This window comes from Rousettus aegyptiacus, unplaced genomic scaffold, assembly GCF_014176215.1.
Source record: "Rousettus aegyptiacus isolate mRouAeg1 unplaced genomic scaffold, mRouAeg1.p scaffold_m13_p_11, whole genome shotgun sequence".
Classification (NCBI taxonomy): Eukaryota; Metazoa; Chordata; class Mammalia; order Chiroptera; family Pteropodidae; genus Rousettus; species Rousettus aegyptiacus.
Genome location: NW_023416286.1, coordinates 94,651,283 through 94,664,068, shown reverse-complemented (window position 1 = coordinate 94,664,068; position 12,786 = coordinate 94,651,283). Strand labels below are relative to the sequence as shown.

The 12,786-nt window shown below is 52.1% G+C and overlaps 1 protein-coding gene across 2 annotated transcripts in view; it reads left to right on the top strand.

The window, feature by feature from the left end:
* CSMD1 (CUB and Sushi multiple domains 1) overlaps positions 1–12,786 on the top strand; it is a 1,035,440-nt gene that overhangs the window by 397,402 nt on the left and 625,252 nt on the right. The gene's annotated exons all lie outside the window — the stretch shown is intronic.

The following is a 12,786-nucleotide window of genomic DNA, read 5'->3' as shown; positions in this document are numbered from 1 at the left end:
TCGTTTCCCGAGGAGGAAGACCCGCCCCCCGCCCCAGGTGTGACGTCCGAGCGGCAGCCGTGGCACGGCCACCGGCCAGGTGCTGACGCTGTTAACTGCTCTCCCCCTTTAGGGGTCAGGGACCCTTCTTTTGTAAACTATCTTCCTTCTTAAAAAACGCTTGATTTTAAACAGGGGTCCACACGTGGGGGGTCCCCATCTGGGCACACCACACCCCCGGTCCCTCCCCGTCCGGATGTCACCCCATGTGTCTGGAAACGTCGGGCTCTGGAGGTCACCTCCGTGTGGACACGGGAGGAGGGGGCCGCCCTAACGCGGGGGGCCGAGCAGCCCTGCCTGGCCCCAGAACGTGTGGTCCTCACGTCAGGGGCGGGCGGGGCAGATGGCCTTGCTCCAAGTCATCCGCTGAGACACCGACCAGATCACAAAGAAAGCAGGGGTTAAGGTGAAAAACAAACAAACAACAAATGAGAAAACGTCCTACAAGGAAGCCCAGGCGAGAGGCGCCTCAGCGTCTGTGGTCTAAACGACTTGCAGGTCAGGGAACCGTCCAGACCCCGGGAGGTTTCCGAGCTGCTGGTGGAAGGGTAACAACACGGAGCGTCTGTCTTCCGAATTCACCGCGGCCCGCTAAGGATTAACATAGTGCTCGGTGCGGTATTTCCAAATTTCAACAATAGCCGAACATCCAAAAGAGAGGCTTAAGGACAGAAGACGACGATCGTGAACTTTTCCATTCCGTTTTGTGACGTAAGAGTCACACTTCGTTTTTTACATTCCAGTGTGTCTTTACCATTGTAATAATTCTGCGGTTTGGGGGAAAGAGAAGTATCGCCAAGACTATCTAAGATCGGCAGTACTTTTCTTGCATTGGGAGACCGATGACGGGGACGCGGGCTCAGACATCGGCCGTTTGCGGGTGACAATGTTTCTTTCGATATTTTTGTTTTTCCTCAGCCGTACATTTGAATTCGGATATATACACAATGAAAATAAGTATTTTCACTATTACTTACAGCTGCCCCTAGGTTAGCATCAAATACACACCTCTGATCTGCTCCCTTTTTCTATTCCATGCCATCCGAGTGCCTTTTCTAAACCACCCAAACCGGAAATTAACATTAAACTTTTTTTTTTTCCCTAAGAAATGTCCTATCTCATTTGATAAAATAATGTGTACATAGATAATGCAATTATGGTACCTCCAGAGGCTGCACAATTAGTATTTTAGTGAACTAATTAAAAAAAAAACACAGGCCTGGCTCTTAACCAGAAAACTGAATTGATGCTGGGAACCGAACTCGACCTCGTAGACCACCCACAGGTATTCAGGAAGGCTTTGAATTGCACACCTGTGCGTGCGAAGCGTTCCCCGGCCCAGGCTGAAACACGCAAGAATGGGCTGGTCGTTATAGAAACAATGCGGATGTGAGGAGCGGGTCAGGGGGCAACTCCCTGCCGAGCGGCGCTCTCGCGAGGGGATCGCCCTCAACACCGAGCCGGAGCCTGGGGGCCTGCGGCCGTCTTTCAGAGAGAGTGGGGAGGGGCGCTCTGTGACCCTCTGACGCGTGCCAATGCGTTTTTGCCAAGGTGCTTCCGCGGCTATCACAGAATCGCGGCATACATTCATCGTGAGACGCCACGGCTTTACACATGTGGGAAACCCAATCGCTTCAACGCGCGGTTGTCGACTGTGAATGCTCTACAGTCATCGTGCGCAAACTGCCGGCCTCAGAGTCTGCCTTGTTTTGCGTGGGGTCTTCTTCAAGTAAGATGTCCTAACACACACACACACACACACACACACACACACGCAATTCCAAAAGCTTCTGGATATTTTTGTGAAATCTATGATAGATAATTTTCTGGAAATAGGAATTCTCTGTTTGCAGAAAAAACTTAGAGCAATAGAGACAGTTTGCCCTGAGGAGGAATGTATCGCAGTGGAGCATAAGAAGGTATTTCAGAGAGGGCGTCAGCCACCTCTGCCGCGTGCAGGACGGGCCCGGATGTCCTGACCCCGCCTTTTTCCAATTTTCACGTTGGCTGAGGATAAAACTCTTTCAAACCTTCTCCACCATCAACACATTCCATGTGACACAACACACAGGCACACACGTAATGCTGTGCGAGCTAAATACATCGTGTGCACTCACCCCCAACCACGCACACGCGCGCGCGCGCACACACACACTTCCCAAAGCGTCTGGGTATTTTCGGGAAACCAGGAGCGAGGCCGCAGTTCGGGGCTTGTATTATCTTCCCTAAAACTTGGATGATACCAGTGTCTCTTCTTACTTCACACGCGCATTGATTGTGATAATCAGGCAGGGTGTGTCTGTGACCTCGGTTTAGTCTGTACAATCAATAGCTTGGGCACAACATTCCACAGGGAACGCGATACCCGTTAATACAGAAACATTCTTAGCTGGCCGGGCGAGGCTCTCTGGAACCAGTGCGAGGCGAGATTGTCGCCTGGACCTGAATGGGATCAGGTCCTGCTCGGGCCCACGAGAAGACTCGGGTCGCGGCTCACACAGTGGCGAGCGTTTCAGGGGTGCCAAGCCCTTCGCCCGGTCCCTTCTCCTCACCCTGCCCCGTGATCCCTCGTGGACACCGTTTCACACGTTGCGTTGAGGATCTTAGAAGAGGGAAGGAAGGCAGCAGGGACGCGCCCGCCGGGGCTCCCTGTCGTCAGAGAAGGGAAACGATCCCCAGTGCATTCGGGGAGAACTCTCCCCGGCCACGCTGGCCAGCGCGCGCCCCGCGGTCACCCCAGATGCGGGACGGGCTGAGTGCGCATTCAATGATTCCTACGCTTTCAGGATGTTCTCGCGACTGTTTCACGTGTTTTCACATAGTTACCGCACCCAGAATAAACACCAGAGTCTGCTCTGTGTCGCGCCCCGCCACCCCGAGCTCCCCTCCCTGCACGTGGAGTGTGGCGCTGGCCCCCGGGCAGCACACGCCTCTCACCGCCGCCCCGTGCTCTATCACTGCGTGGCTCACGGGACCTTGCCTGTTGATGACTTTTTTGTTTATCGTCCGTTTTCATGCACTAGACTGTGAGTCCCGTGGCCTTGGCATTTCGTTTTCAAATCTGAGAGACCGGGACGCATCTGGTGCACGGCAGGCCTTCCGTAAATATTTCCGAACAAACACGTTAGTAACGTTTGTGCTCGTCTTCCACCAAAAGTTAGCGTTCAGAAAATGTTACAGAACGCACCCACTAGGGCGTAAGCTCTTGAGATGGGAGCTGGCATTTATCGGTCCTTGTGGCCACAGAGTCTAGCCTGGGACCTTGCATATATTAATGGATAGATATTTGCTTAATAAACGAAGCGTAATACAATAAATGTCCTGCCTTTTGTAAGTAGCAACATGTTCGTGCTTTGGATGATGAATAGTGAATAATGCTTAGCAGCAAAAACAAACCGTTTTGAAAAGGAGATTAATTATTTAAAATATTTAAATATTTCCCCTTTGGCCATGAATCCAGATGCTGTTATTTCACGCTCTGGTGACAACCCTTCAGCTCTGGTGACAACCCTTCATTCCTAGTCGTCATGTTGGGGGAGGAAGCAGGTGCAGCTCAGCAATGCACAGGTGGGCCGGGGCGGGGGAGGTGCTGAACCTCATCATCTGTAACTGTTGGAACCTCAGAGTCTTCCTGCCGCGGCAACTCTGACACCTGGCGACATAAAGCCCCATTTCTCATCACGGGACGATGTTCTGAACGGGCTCCAGCCGGGGACCGTGGGGGATGGAGGCCCCAGGGGGTGGGAAGGGGGAGCAGAGTGACCGTGAGGGCTGGCCGGCCGCGGCCTCCTTTCCAGCGTTCACTGTGGCTTTTGTTTACTGTTTCTCTTCTTGCAAAGAGGAAAACAACAGGCCACATCATTTTAAGTGTTTTATCTTCTTTTCTCCTCTTTTTTTTTTTTTTTGATGGTGGCATAACCCAGCTTCCTCATCACGACTTCTGGAGGTTGCCACACACACTGTGTGTGGAGCTCACCTCGCTTCCGAAGTGGGGTGAATTACGCGGCAGGCAGGCGGGACAGGGCTCGGGGTGCTTTGCTGGCTGGGGACAGACGGGGCAGGAATGGAAGCTCAGCTTCGGATCTTCTCTCCAGGAGAATAAATACCAGATACGGGAGAGGTGCCCAGCTTGGGCTCAGATCTGAGCTGTCTCCCTGGCGCCCCGCTGGAGGGAAGAGGGCGTCTCTGCGGGTTTTCACGCCAGGAACATGTGACGGCAAGCGACAGGCGAAAGGCAGGAGAGTGAATGAGCCTTCCGGAATTATTAGGAGGTCCCGAGTTACTGTGGGAAGTAAAGGGTGTTTTTTTCAGGACTTTATTTTTTTAGCTTTTTATGTGCTTGTTACAGATAAAAAAATTTTAGAAAGTCATGGTTATTTTAAGAAAAAAATATCAGCTTCTTATTTTATAGGAGATTAGAGCTGAAACAGAGGTTCTTAGTAGGATAATTTAAAATTTTAATATACCGAGAAGTAGGAATGTAAGTCCCCCTAGCGTCGTCAGGCCTGGGTCCTGACTTCCTCGTTTCCTCACCGGGTAAACTGGGGCTCGTTACAGACGACCCCCCTCAGCAAATGGGGGCGAGGGCCAGTCTCGGCGTCTGTCGGGGGAACCCCCGAGGCAGCACCCGGCGAGGACGCACGCCATGGGTTCCGATCCCCACCTGACACGCACGGTGCCCAACGGGCATTCAGAATTCTCGTCGCCGTGGGGGGACCTTTCTGGAATTCTGTCTCCGTAGTGTCGAGTTCTTTGGAGAAGAGACGATGGTGTTCTTGTTTGCCACGAGGATGTGACGCGCCAGAACCTCCCTTTGTGCACAATTCGATAGCGACAGGCCGAGGGGACAGTCGCCCCCTCCTTCGAGCAGCTCCGGCGTGGGGGTGCTGGCCACCGGCGGCATTTCCTGGCTGCGGTGGACCCCAGGCTCTGACGGCTGGTCGCAGGGCGGCACGGCAAAGCCCCCTGCTCTGCCGCCTGGAACTCGTTCAACCGCCACATGAAGAAGGGTTTGAATCCCGATCGTCATCAAGGAACATGTCATATGCACCGTTCGTGAAGGTCAAACACACAGTGGCGTTAAGACTCCCCGAGAGCGTTCCGACGACACGGACGGAACGTTCCGGATCGCGTGCTAATCTCCAGCGCTTTTCGTATCGCCGCAAACGGCAGCGCGTCCGAGCTGTAGGTCGCCCCGGGAACCGGAACGGAAAGGGGGCTTAGGCCGTACGCTCGGGTCGCTTGTACGTAATAGACATGGACTAACGCATAGTAAAATTCCACGTGCGAGTAGATGTAAAGGGCCGCTTTTAAAATACAGAAGGAAATTCTGAGTAATAAGTGACTTACAATTTATTGATCGGTGATATGTAAAAAATAACGTAGATGCCAATCGAAATGCAATATTGCGGCATTGCTTAATTCTCGACAAACTCTTTGACTATCTCTTTGATTATCTTTAATTTGGAAAATAACAAGCCTATTCTTGTTGTGGGTTGCACTCTTTTAAATTATAGCAGGAAAAAAGAGACTACTTAGATATGTAAATAATAATCTCCATGTATCTGTGTAATTAGTTAATTTTAAAAGCTTTTTGGCTCTAGCTTTGGTTAATAATGTAGGAGCTTAACAGTCGCTCAACCTATGTAGAACTGGCTTATTAATAATCAATTAGTGATCGCCCCCATGTCGTGGCGGCAGACTGTGGCCAGTTCCCATCGCTGCCCCGACTGCCTCCCCCGACCCCGACCTCCCCACCCCGTGTCTCCTGCGTCCCCCCGAGTGCTTGGACCGTCGCCTGCAAGGAAGGCACCAGGGAGCGTCCTCACTGCCCAGCCGCCAGAGTGAGCGAGTGTGTGGGAGACCCTGCGGGCTGGGGTACCCACCTGCCCAGGCCTCCCTGCTGGGTCCACAGGTCAAGCCCCGCCTGTCCTGAGCACAGAGCTCTGGCTGGGCAGACTGCTGGGGGACCCCCTCCCCCGCTGGGCCCGAAGGAGGAGCACGTCCCCCTTGGCCGGCCCTAGACTGCCCCTGGGTCCTGGCTGGTCTCCCTTAGCCCCGCCCACACATTTGCAGAGAGAACACATTAATTAATTGTCTTCTAAAGACGTCCCCAGTCGAGACGTCATCCTGTAGGCGAGTGGCCCACCCGGCCCGCGGGATGGCAGTTGGCACAGAGGAGGAGGGGCGGTCAGCCGGGGCAGGGCCGGGGCAGCCTCCAGGCTCAGCGAGGGGCTCCCGTGCGAGACGGCCGCAGGCGCCCCGCGTGGTTCCAACCGCGCAGGGTCTGGACAAGGCCAGACCGTGGGGCAGGAAGGGGGTCCGAGGCTGCGGGGGGCGGGAGCAGAGGGGGCGTGCGGGGCGTTGCGGGCGCTCGGCACGTTACCGCGCTGCTGGGCCACGGCCTCACGCGTCGGTCCACGCCGAGGGGCGAAGCCGGTGTCCGCGGCGGACTCCGGGCGGGGGTGACGCGTCCCTGCAGGTCCCTCGGCTGTCACAAGCGTCCCCTCTGACAGGGAGGTCCACGGTGGGGGCGCGGCCGAGCGCGTGGTGCCGCATGGCGGACTTTTACGCTTCACCCCAGGTCCGCCCTGAACCGAAAACTACCCTAAAATAATTCATGCTTAAGTTAAAAAACCCCACCTGAGCATCCGAATGCTTTCTGTAGAACCCCGGCTCACAGGGAACTCTTCCGTGTTCCCGAATTCTTGCTTTCGCGTTACTTCAGCCCGGCCAGACAGCACTTCTGCCGGTTTTGAGAGGGATCGGTTCGCCGAGATGACGGGTGTATCTCAGCCTGCGGCTTTATTCAGGCCGGTTTTGGTCGGTACACGTTAAGATGTCATGATCGGCACCACCGAATGTAGCATTTAAAATTCATTTTGAACGGTAACGAAGAGACTCAGAGGCCTGACATTACGACTGTAATACAGGAAAATTTACTAAAACCCTTCTCCGGGACGCAGTGTCCTCCGTAGGAATGTGTGCTCGGGCCACAGTAGGTTGTCGCAAACCCTGCTCCACCAGAAAACCTTTTAAGAGGGGAGCGGGGGGTCGGAGTCCGGGAGATGAGGAGGGTCGTCGCTCCTGAAAGCCGCGGCCCGCCGAAGTCGGTAGCTTTTCGCTGCTGTTTTTCGGGTTTGGGTTTCGGTGGTTGTCTTCACTGGGGTGGGCGGGAACGTGAACTCCCCCTTTCTCCTGTGCAGCCTTCTCTGTTTTTCATTATCCAGGCAAGTCTCCAGACTGCCACCAACCAGGGGACAGTGGATTCACACGGCAGTCACGAAGTCACGAGTGCCAGCCACACTCTGTCAGGTAGAAGAGCTCTCTCAGGCCCGGGCTTGCTGGCCTGCCTGCACACAAACGGCAGAAACCGTCTCCTGCTGTTCGATGTGAGATCATCGTTCACCAGAAAAGCAAAGTTAAAGTAAAATGAAACTTATTTTCAAATGATTCAAGTAATTTTAAAATAACTCAGAAATTTTTAATAATTTCAAAATGATTTCACAAAAGACATATAGGAAGTAAACATTACTTTTTTTTCTGATATATTACTTATAAATAGTTAATCTAATAGTCTTTAACTTTTATCTCATTGTATGATTAATTAGGTTGGGTTTATGAATTTTACCACCCAATATATAAAGAATTCATTAACTTTTAAATAGAAATATTTTCCATGCTGAAACTAACATTTTAGAAAAAAAAAACACATCCTATGAAAATGAGCATGGAAATAAAATACTGTGTTTCCACTTTAATTAAATTCCTACGTTGGAGCTATTCTGTTTTGTAAATAAAATAATATATTACACTTTGTTAAAGAGAGAGAGAGAGAGAGACTGGTCAAAAAAAGTCTGTGGAAATCAGCAGATAAAGGAGAACACACACCCTTTAGCTCCACTTGCCAGGCTCCACCATGATTTAAAGGATCTGTTTTTACCGTGGCGATTTCTTTTACGTGATTATAAGAATGCAGTTACACTCTGCTTTTGTGTTTAATGTTATGTAGAACTAAGGGAAAGTATCATGTACGTTATCCTCAGATTTGAAACTTTTTGACTCTTAATCCATATTTAGCCCTTCAATTATTTATTTCTTCATACTTAGCGTAAGCATGTTTCTGAGGATATTATTATTTTAAAGTTTTCTTTTTTGACCAAAATCCTAACATATTTTAGAGTACCACTAAAGAGAATTTAGATCATCTCCAAACCATATTAATTAAAAGAGACATAGATTCCTGTGGTGGAAACATTTAGAATCATATTTCTATTGTGCAAAATGAAATTCAGTTATCATTCCAATCATCTTATAGACCAGGCTACAAATCAGCTCTTATTTTGACATTGTGACATATGCATTTAGCAATTGTTGCAGAAAGAGGAAGGTTGTATCCTCGTCAGGTTTAGAGAGGGAGGAAGGAATCAGGAGCAGTTTGGGGCACACGCAGCACCTGGGGGTCGCAGGGCGCAGAGGGGCATCTTCGCTTCGCTTGACGATGTTCCTTTTTTAATTGCAAACTACAATTTTCTGCTGCAAGTAAAACCGAACTTACAGAGTAGAAACCTAAATGAAATCTAGATATGTAGACAAATTTAATCGGCATTGCCTACATCACATGCTCATTATTTTGTAATTAAAGTTGCTACTTAAACCCGGGTTATAATTGTGACTATAATTCTGCCCGAGAAAGTGTTCCCCAACAGGGCTGCCACCTGCCCTTGGCAAACCGTCAGAAAAACGTGGGCGACAGCGGAGTCGTCCAGTACCTTCCCGAACCTTCGCTTCTGTTTGTGCTGTAACTGGAGGAACGTTTTTCCTTCCTCAAAGGTATATGCTGTAAAGGGTGCTTCCTGGATTCCTCAGAAGTCTGCGGGATGGATGGATGGATGGACAGACGGACGGACAGACGGATGGATGGGTGGATAAACAGATGGATGAATAGATGGATGGATGGATGGATGGATGGATGGACGGACGGATGGACAGACTGATGGATGGATGGACGGACGGATGGACGGACGGATGGGGGGGTTGGACTGATACTCTTGCCTGTAGTACAACATCCCAGCTCGAGCCCCAGGGCAGAGACCACGTAATGCAGCTGCTCCGTTTGCCTTCGCACCCGGCCCTCCGCAGCAAGGTCAGCGTGGCTGCCGGCCTGGGCCAGGCGCTAGATCGGCCCGGGGACGTGCAGTGCACAGAAGTGGACACCCGCTCCGCCCTGTGTAGCTCCAGGCACCCAGGAGACTTGGTCCCAGGGGGTCGCCACTGCGGCCAGTCGCAGGATCCTAACCGAGCACGGCCGAGCGCTCCGTGCCGGTCAGCGTCCCACGCAGGTCACGACGGCGGAGTGCACCGCTCCCTCTGCCACACGCCCTCTCGGTTCCGGGGGTCACGGCCCTTGCCCCGGCGGCCGCCGTCCTCGGCCAGGCCACCCCCGGCCGCCGGGACGGAGCGCGAAGGACCCGCCTGGGAAATGTCTGGCCGCACGTGTCACTCCACCTGGGCCGCAGCGGCCAGGGCTGAGGTGCACGGCCGGCGTCCGCCCGCGGGGGGCTGGAGGCTCAGGGTGGGGCGTTCGCGGGAAGCGGGGCGCGGGCTGCAGCTCCGTCTGCCGGAACAAGCGCCCGACGCAGGTGCGTCCGGCGTCTGCGGACAGACGCGTGCGAACCTTTCGCGACAGCTTCCTGCCAGCTCCGGCAGGCGTGGTGGCCGGGACGAGGGGCCGGTGGCTTCGGGAAGGGCCCGCGGCCGCGGCAGTCCCAGCCTCGTCTGGACAGTGGCGGGGAGCGGCCGGGGCCTGGGGAGGGAGGGCGCTGGGCCTGCGCCCTGACCCGTGCCTCGCAGTGTAAGAGGCTCCAGAATGGGCTTTAGCGTTGGAGCTGGTTCATTCGATTCCTTTACAGAACTTTTCTTCTGCTGTTCTGACAAATATAATTGGTTTTAGTTTTGTTCGTTTGTGCGTTATTTTTATCCTCCGTGTCGCCATTTTTTTCTTGAACAGGTAGCTTGAACAGGTACTATGTTTTTTATTTATATTTATGCACATATCACCGTTTTTGCAGCTGACGCCCAGTTTGTGTGATTTAATGTTCTACATGGCGTGGGAGCGCTAACCCTGGATGAGAAGCTCGTATTTATGAAGTGCGGGAGAAAGGCTTCACGTTCCTGGAAATCGTTTAATCCAGACCTTTCCGGGTGCACGTGGACAGAGCTGGTCCTGCAGGTCCCCCTCGTGAGGCAGTCTGCCTGGGGTCGTGTGGGTGGCCTCGAGAGAATGAAGGGGTGACAAGGGCCCACGAGATCCTTTGCCCGGGCGGGGGCTGGGTGTGGGGAGCATCATCGGAAAGGGAGTTTAATGGCGTTCATGGAGTCACCCCAAAACCTCAGACCCAGAATGGACAAAACTACCCAACGACAGAACCAGCGAAAAAAGCTTCTTCTTCTCTCTAACCTCTCCTTCCGTCACCCCCAATTCCGCCCTGGAGGGTCAGAGAGGCATGGCTCACACACACAGGGGAAATCGAGGCACGGGGCAAGCAAAGGGCTGGATTCTCCTCGTCCCAGCTTTCTCCCCTCTGCTGGCCCCAGTCTAAAAACAAAAACAGAAATGGAAAAAACAAAAAAAAAAGAAAGTTAAATCAAGCGCTGAGTTCGACGGTTATGTGGCGGGGATTTTGCTGTCCAGGGAAGGGTAGTATTTGCAGCCCAGAAGGGCCCCAGGCTGAGCTGCGTCTTCTTCCGACAAGAAGCGGCACCTGCCACGGGCAGACGGACCTCCGCGTTTCCGGGAAGCACCTCCAGCCGCACAGGTGCTGGGGAAGGACCGCGATGCTCACCGAGGGTCTCGGGCCAGGGCCGGTCCTGGGACCCAGGCCTGCACCCTCGCCCGGCTCTCGCGCGCCCTCCGGGACGTGGGTGCCGCCCCGTCCCAGCTCGGCGGGGAGCGACCAGCCGCCGTGGGCGCTGCGGGCGAGGAAATCGGACGCTCTCTTTTTAGCCTCCTTTTTCTTGTCTGAGATTTTTATCTGATAAAAAAAAATGCCTTGGACAAAAAAAATAAAAATAAAAATGCGCTTCTCGGAAACCCAAGGTAAATGCACAGAAACCGGACGAACCTGCAACTTTTTGCCGCCCACCTGCTCTGTCTCTTCCAGAAGCGGCCCGTCCCCTGTGCCTCAGCCTCCTGACATATGAGTCGAATATTTTGAACTCAGTAGGATATCTACAGTTCTAGAGCGATTGTCCTTAGACATGAGTCATTGGCAGAAAAATTGGGAAAATATGTTTATACAAAATGGGAGGAAAATGCAAAACGGTTTGCATTTGCAGAGCTGTACCCAGATAAAAAGAATCTGTCCATGTAATTAATTCATTGTGTGATACACCTGTACCGTTCAGGTGGCCAAGATTTTGCGTTTGCACGTGACAAGAATGAAGAACACAGGCAGAGAGGAAATCAACGAAATCGGATGTGCTTCGGAGGCGGAGAGTTCGCATTAAAACTCTCCATCTAAACGGTCTGCCGAGGGATAGCGGATACCTTAAACAGAGATTTGGGGGGCGAAAAAAAATCACCGTTTAGAAATAACTTAATGTTTTCAAAAGGCTCTAGCATGCTTGCACTAAGGCAGCAATTTGGTGTGTATACCTTTAGTCCCTGGTGGCAGCTTTAAAAGTCCGCTACGAACGGGATATCTCCGTCACAAACGCGTCTCTTTTTGACTATCGAGCATTTTGAATTTGGAAATACAGTCAAAAGGAAACCGCACATGTAGAATGGCTGCCCCGCAGGAGAAACGGCAGGTTATATGAGTGAAAATTCACGTCCACGCCCAAAATTAAAATATTTAAACAGCAACCGACACCCTGCAGTGGTTTCAAACATCGATAGAAAATATAATTATGATCTTTAGAAAACAAAAACGCTTGTCAGGTTCTACGTGATGTTTCATCGAATCTAATCCATACCCGACTCCACTGTGATGTGTAATTAGTACAAAACCCTCCCCAAATAGTGCCATTTTAATTATCTCCACGAGTAATTAAAAGTGCTTTCTTTGCACGGATTGTACGTGAGTTGCAATGATGCTGTCACATTCGACTCCGTTCTCACGTGGTATTCAAATACATGGAACAGGAAAGGTGAATGCGTGCAGGACTTAGCCGTCTCTCCGTCCCTTACGACGAAAACCACAAACAGCTCATGGTGCCCCGTAGAAAAAACACGCGTTGGTGTCTTCACCGACACAGAGGTCCAAGCACGGAGGTTACGGTGTCAAACACAGCAAACCAGCCAGCACTGCTCGGTCCACCCTCTGGAGATAGGAACTCGCTGGACGCGGGCGGGCTCACCTGTCGAAGACATCCCTCACCTGTCCAGGACGTCCCTCGCCTGTCCAGGACGTCCCTCACCTGTCCAGGACGTCCATCACCTGTCCAGGACGTCCATCACCTGTCCAGGACGTCCCTCACCTGTTCGGGACATCCTGGCCAGCAAGGAAGTCCTCTCCACAGTCTTCGGAGGGTCGTGTTGGACCTTGGCCTTGGCCGTTCAGATGATCCCCGAGCCCCTGCTCTGTTTGCAAAGCGCCAAGTTCAAATGGATGGTACTTATATTTCTATACAGTTCTGAGATCTTACTTTTCTGTTTTTACTTCAGAAGCCCGTTATTATTAGAGCTCTATTGATCAAAATGTATCATTTCTGAAAAAATAAAAATCTTACTTCTTTAGAAATAGA